The sequence below is a fragment of the Nilaparvata lugens genome, chromosome 10 (assembly GCF_014356525.2).
Source record: "Nilaparvata lugens isolate BPH chromosome 10, ASM1435652v1, whole genome shotgun sequence".
Taxonomy (NCBI): domain Eukaryota; kingdom Metazoa; phylum Arthropoda; class Insecta; order Hemiptera; family Delphacidae; genus Nilaparvata; species Nilaparvata lugens.
In genome coordinates this window covers 18,037,137-18,044,494 of record NC_052513.1, presented here as the reverse complement: position 1 = coordinate 18,044,494, position 7,358 = coordinate 18,037,137, and the positions used below count along the sequence as shown (strand labels likewise).

The 7,358-nt window shown below is 36.4% G+C and overlaps 1 protein-coding gene across 1 annotated transcript in view; it reads left to right on the top strand.

The window, feature by feature from the left end:
- Nucleotides 1-4,750: 4,750 nt before the first annotated feature.
- The window catches only part of LOC111049179, a gene marked incomplete in the record, with an annotated part of 237,922 nt that continues 235,314 nt past the window's right edge, over nucleotides 4,751-7,358 (top strand). Inside the window, 2 exon segments of the mRNA XM_039436479.1 lie at nucleotides 4,751-4,933; nucleotides 5,817-5,970.

The window sequence follows — 7,358 nt, the reverse complement described above, 5'->3', positions numbered from 1 at the left end:
GCGTGAGTTTAAACAATAACAAGTTCAAACGTTGAGCGTGAGTTTAAACAATAACAAGTTTAAACGTTGAGCGTGAGTTTAAACAATAACAAGTTTAAATGTTGAGCGTGAGTTTAAACAATAACAAGTTTAAACGTTGAGCGTGAGTTTAAACAATAACAAGTTTAAACGTTGAGCGTAAGTATAAACAATAACAAGTTTAAACGTTGAGCGTGAGTTTAAACAATAACTTACGCTATTGTTTCTCTATGTTCATCTACATGAATTGGCGGAGCTTTGGACATATCAATGTCCATTCTTTGGAAAGAATATTCGAAGTATCCTTCCCACTAACTCTCTACAAAAGTTGTGGAGGTGGAAAAAGGATAACGCTATCTGCTTTATTGAATGATAGACAAGGATAGCAGCATCAATGTTAATCAAATACTGTCATTATAACGAGGTACTCTAGTATAATATAGTAGTTTAGTAGTTAACCTTCCGGCAGTCGCGCTGTTGTAAAAAGTGAAAAGTGGTGTCAGTGAATGAGTCACCTATGCATTCCAAAACTTTCCCCCATCACTCCACTGAGTTGCAGTATCAACCGAGCATTGGTTCAGTCTTTAGGTGCCATTTAGTCGCCACAGTGCATAAGATGGGGAAAGACTGTATACGGGGACTGTAAAACGACCAATAACACGAATTGATGGCTTGCTTTGATGTACCTTATTGGGCTATGAAATGGTAATTATCCAAATGTTCATGGGCGTAAAATAATACGAGAAGATGGGAGAAGTAATTATACAATAAATTAATATGTTTTGACAGTAAACAGGGTACATAGAACTTGGAAAAATGGATGTTGTACAAAATACAACACGCGAGTGCTCGTGTGATTGAGTAGGGCGCTACTACCGGAAGGTTATTCTGAGGTATTAGGTTAAAAGTCACATGAATTCATGAATGAAAGATCCACATAGCATCATATCAACAGAAATAAGTGATGTTCAATTTCATATTGGAGTCAGATATTGAGTCAGAATTTTGAAAGAAATACAGTGGAAGACTAGTCTTAAAAAAATCTGGTGTGACGCTAGTGTTCACGCGCATCTCAAGTCTACTATTCAAAGATCTGAGCCAGGTGGTAGAAGGAAAATAACGCTGGAGACACACGAGGTCTGCTATCTCTTCATAGTGAATGATTGAATGTAATCGACAGTTGCCATCAGTTTGCAAATTGAATAATCTTATTTTCTCGAATTTCGAACTTATTTTCAATTTTAGGTGATTATGTTACTTAACATTAATTGTAGAGATTTTAATGCTCAATCTTTTCCACTTGAAATTTCCTGTTCAAATTTTATCTGAAGCCTGATAATTATGAATCCAAAATCAAACTTTGCAAAGATGGGGCGGAGCTCCTGAGATTTTCACAGATATGGGACTTTTGGCAGTTGATAGAGCTTATTAATGACTATTTTACGTATAAATGTAATCAAAATTGTTGGAGCCATTTTTGAGAAAATCGCGAAGAACCCTGACAACATTTTTGCCATTTTAGCCGCCATCTTGAATTGCATTTGATCGGAAGTGTTCGTGTCGGATCCTTATAGTGTAAGGACCTTAAGTTCCAATTTTCAAGTGATTCCATTAATTGGGAGATGAGATATCGTGTACACAGTCGCACATACACTCATACACACACACACACACACACACACCACACACACACCACACAGACAGACACACATATATAATTATATATACAGACCAATACTCAAAAACCAATTTTTTGGACTCAGGGGACCTTGAAACTTATAGAAATTTGGAAATTGGGGTACCTTAATTTTTTTCGGAAAGCAATACTTCCCTTACCTATGGTAATAGGGCAGGGAAAGTAAAATTTGTAATATTCAGAATTCCTAAGCTCTCAATAACACCTTTACTAACAATTCAGAAAATCAACCTCCTGCGCAATAAATAAAGACAAGAAAACTCTCTGAGAGTGAAATAAAGTGGCTCAGTTTCTGACAAGCTCTTCTTCCAATACTAAAAAGCCAGCTCATTCAAATCAAGAAATCTGAGAATTATTACTCACAGTCTGCTGCATACTTTGCAATATAATAGAGCTAAGTATGAACATCATTAGTACGATATTGCAAGTTCAGAGAAGTAGTTACTACTCTTCTCAATAAAATAAGTGAGTACTTGTTAGTTCATTAAAAAAATACTTCATAACTATCTCTGGCATTTTCTGAAACGGATATAAGTGTACTAGGGGTGTCAACTTCAGTTACTCCATCTCTACGTACTTCTGAAATGAATCTCACTGCTTCTTCTTCTTCTTCTTCTTCTCCTTCTTCTTCTTCTTCTTCCTTCTTCTTCTTCTTCTTCTTCTTCTTCTTCTTCTTCTTCTTCTCTTCTTCTTCTTCTTCTTCTTCTTCTTCTTCTTCTTCTTCTTCTTCTTCTCTTCTTCTTCTTCTTCTTCTTCTTCTTCCTCTGGACTCGAATCAATTCAAGTGGATAGCATAACCTATAATTTTTATTCATTCATTACTCTACCTTCATTGTATTATCATCCATCCCATCATCATTACCTAGGCTTAAAATTCTTCTGGGAAGTCGCCTCTGTAAAATAATAGATAAATTAATGTAATGTTTAACGTATCAATTCTCCGAAATTGGACGAAATTACATCTTTTTGTGTAGTTGAGAAGTTGATATTGTGGTACTTATTCAAGAAATTGTCAAAATCCACAATTTTTTGATAGATAAATCTGTGGTTTTTGACAATTCCTTAGTCTTTTTCATCCAATAGAAATTACATCTCATCAAAAGATTTGTCTTAGATGAGTTGTAAAATATTTTTTACTATTCACATTCTTTTTATTCTTATCCTCTATTGATTAATACAATAAGTAGATCATCAAAGTGTTAGGGAGAGAGAAAAATAACCTTGAGTCATTCCTCTCCCAAATTTAGATTAAGTATAAGAAGATATTCAATAGTATAGTACGTTCATGTTCCAAATTTCAAGCCGATTTTTTGTTAATGTAAGCCGGTTATTGTCGATTATCACTGTGTTGGCCGGGTGAGAACATGAGCAATTCACTTTTAATCAGCTGATGTCAAGCTTTTTATAACTGTATCTCACCTTTTCTGTAAAAATACAGATATAGTCAGCTGATTAAAAGTGAATTGCTCATGTTCGCGGCGCGTATATCTGTACGCACCTTAAGGAAGGCACATTATGAGAGACTTCTAGCGTCACATGGTGGAGAAAAAGGAGGATTAAGAGCTGAGGTAGGAAGAGGGAGTGACAGTCAAGGAGGAGGAGGAGGATGAAGACTATGATGAGGGAGAGGGCGTGAAGGAGGAGAAGGAGGAATGTGAGGAAGAAGAAGGAGAAGGAGAAGAAGGAGGAAAAGTAGAAAGAGAAGGAGGAGCTGTTGGAAATATCAAAGGAGGGGGTGGTTGAGAAAGAGGGTGAGCAGGAGCGGGAGAATCAGGTGGTGAGGAAGAAAAAATAGAATAAGGAGAAAAACGAGAAGGTAGAGAAAGAGGAGAAGGAGGAGGAAAATCAGAAGAAGAATAAGAAGTAGATGGTGGAGAAGGTTGTGAGGGCGTAAACAAGGGATGGATGAAGACTATGATGACGGTGAGGAGGTGAAGGAGGAGGAGGAGCAATGTGAGGAAGAAGAAGGAAAAGTGGAAGAAAGAGGAAAAGCAGAAAGAGAAGGAGGAGCTGGTGGAAATATCAAAGGAGGGTGAGGATGAGAAAGAGGTGGAACTGGAGCGGAAGAATCAGGTGGTGTAGAAAAAGGAATAGAATTAGGAGAAGAAGGAGAAGAAGGAGAAGGGAGAGAAGAAGGAGAAGGGAGAGAAGAAGGAGAAGGAGGTGAAGCAGAAGAAGAATTAGAAGTAGATGAAGAAGAAGGTTGTAGAATTAGGAGAAGGAATAGAATCAGAAGATTCTATCTAATTCATCTAATTCCATCTCCAATAGAATTAGGAGAAGGAGGAGAAGAAGGAGACGGAAGAGAAGTAGGAGAAGGAGGTGAAGCAGAAGAAGGATTAGAAGTAGATGAAGGAGAAGGTTGTAGAATTGGGAGAAGGAATAGAATTAGAAGATTCTATCTAATTATATCTCCTATAGAATTACGAGAAGGAGGAGAAGAAGGAGAAGAAGGAGAAGAAGGAGAAGGACGTGAAGCAGAAGAAAGATGAAGAAGGAGAAGGAGGAGCTGGTGGAAATATCAAAGGAGGGTGAGGATGAGAAAGAGGTGGAACAGGAGCGGAAGAATCAGGTGGTGTAGAAAAAGGAATAGAATTAGGAGAAGAAGGAGAAGAAGGAGAAGGGAGAGAACAAGGAGAAGGGAGAGAAGAAGGAGAAGGGAGAGAAGAAGGAGAAGGAGGTGGAGCAGAAGAAGAATTAGAAGTAGATGAAGGAGAAGGTTGTAGAATTAGGAGAAGGAATAGAATCAGAAGATTCATCTAATTCTATCTAATTCTATCTCCTATAGAATTGGGAGAAGGAGGAGAAGAAGGAGATGGAGGTGAAGCAGAAGAAGGATTAGAAGTAGGCTTCATCTAGAAGGTTGTGGGGGCGTAAACAAGGGGTGGATAAAGACTATGATGAGGTAGAGATGTAGCAGGAGGTGTGAAGGAGAAGGGTGAGGTGGTGGAGGAGGTTTATGAGGGGGAGGAGGAAGAGAAGGTGGAGGGGAATGAAGCTGCGCTCTCCCTGTATGAGCGCCGCGACGTTCAGTTCTGCTCTGAACGGCGTCGCGTTCGGACGTACACCGCGCCTCTCGTTTCTCTTAACTCGTGCGAGGTACTACGAGACTCTTATCTCGAAACTCTAAACTCGAACCTCTAATCTCTAGAGAGGTCCTTCAGACTCTCTAGAGTCTCCAAGCTCCTCCAGTCTCTAGAACCGTCTACTACCGTTCGAGTAGGTTTTACCATAGTGTAAAAATACCGTTCAAAGATAGTTTTAGCAAAAATTTGTCTCTAGTTCTCCTGAAAATATTCAATTACAATCTCTAGAATCTCTAGACTTGTGTAATCTCTAGACTTTCTAGAGTCTCTAAGCTCTTCCAGTCTCTAGAACCGTCTACTATCGTTCGAGTAGGTTCAACCATAGATTAAAAATACCGTTCAAAGATACATGTAGCAATAATTTGTCTCTAGTTCTACTGAAAATATTCAATTACAATCTCTAGAATCTCTAGACTTGTGTAATTTCTAGAAAATCTAGACTTTTGTAATCTCCAGAATCTCTAGACTTGTGTAAACTCTAGAATCTCTAGACTTACCCAATCTCTGGAATCTCTGGACTCATCTTATATCTAGAATTTCTAGACTCATCTAATCTCTAGAATTTCTAGACTTGTGTAATCTCTAGAATCTTCAGACTTATCCAATCTCTAGAATTTCAAGACTTGTGTAATCTCTAGAATTTCTAGACTTATCCAATCTCTAGGAACTCTAGACTTGTGTAATCTCCAGAGTTTCTAGACTTATGTAATCTCTAGAATCTCTAGACTTGTGTAATCTCTAGAAATTCTAGACTCATCTAATCTCTAGAATCTCTCGAATCCTCTACATCGATCAAGTTGTAGGTTCTACTAATTCAAATTTAAAGGTGATGGTTCCTTGATCCATTCCGAGCTGCTTTGTATTAACACACTTTTTAATGTATTTGAACACGACATGCAGTCAATTATTAGGTAAATAATTATTTGTGTTAATAATCATTATGTCATGTTCAAATGCATAAAAAAGTGTGTCAAATTCAACATTGAAAATTGGACTCATTAGTCCTCAAAACCCAGAAATAAGGACCCTTGCTCGTGGTAGTTTAAACCCAGATATACTGTAGATCGTACCGGGTAAAGTGTTGGAAAAATTTGGAATTGTGGTGTAAGGGTTTAGCGGAACCGGATTTCCTCTGCCGGATTTGATTTGGGATTGTTGGAAGGTTTTGTGGTAATGTAAAGTTTAGTTTTCTGAATTTGATTGGATTGTTTTATTTTTTTATAATTTTCTGTTGGAGTTATTAGAAGATTAGTGTTTTTCTGTAACTAGCTCTCGAGAACTAGTTTTGATTGTGAATACTGTTGCAGAATTAGTTGATTTAATCAAAACTTTCTAAATTACACAATTTATAGAAAAGTACCACCGTCTAGAAGATTTAAACGATATCTCAATTTGGAAAGACACTCATTCTCACTGATGATTTATAGTCTACTTTCTTCGAATGATAAGAAAAGATTATTCTCACTTGATTCGATTCATGTCTCCGAGTTCAGGAGAGTTGATTATTTTTTCTTCTTTCTCCCAATCTATTTATTTATCAATTCATTCAACTTTGTTCTGAAATTTTTAGAAAGTTTTCCCTTCTACTGTTTGTTATTCAACATTCTTTTGAAATTTTAAGAGGGTTTTCCTTTTTACTGTTTGTTATTCAACATTCTTTTCAAATTTTTAGAAGGTTTTCCTTTTTACTATCGAGTTCCTCTTCCAACTCATGTTTTTCGCTCATCGTCTTTTAGAAATTAACATTTTTCTGGTTATTTGATCGATCAAGATATTAAATTATTATCATTATTCACATGAAGTCAATTACAAAATCTGTGGTTTTTTGATAATATTTGATAAATATTTGGTTTTTTGACTTGATGTGCGATTTCATTTCTTATTTCACAACAATTCGTGTAATGTGCTTTGATTACTAGATTAAATAGTATAGTTATGAATAGTTGGGGGAAATTTGGATGATGAAATATCTTAGAAATGCGAAATTTGAGAACATCAAACTATTTTTGGGAATTTAATATTTCAATCTTCGAACAACCATTATTCAAACCAATTACTTAACCATTATTAAACCATTTCAACCATGAGAACAATTTTTATTCAACCATTATTTAACCATTTCAATCTTCGAACAACCAGCTATTCAACCATTTTATCGTAAAATTGAAAGTAATAAATTTTCATGCTCAAGGGAATATTTAGTGTTTCAAAGCAGGAATAACACTCTAGAGAACAGGAAAGGACAAAGGTGTCCTTACCTTTCCAGAATAACACTCAGGAAACAGGGGAAGGTCAGTGGTAGATTCCAGGTAATTTTAATTCAACGGCTGATAACGTAGACTCGCCGCAATTCGAGCATCATTACCGGTCAAATGAAACCCACGCACAGGATTCAAGAATAATAGAATTTTTTAATGAAATGTGAGCGTATGTTTTTGCACAGCTTACAGAGAATTTGAATATTTTTGCCCAGATTGGGTAATGAAATTGAAAAATCCTTTACTGGGCAAAGTTAGAATTTTTAAATCTTAAAAGGTAGCATTTCAAGAACATTAATT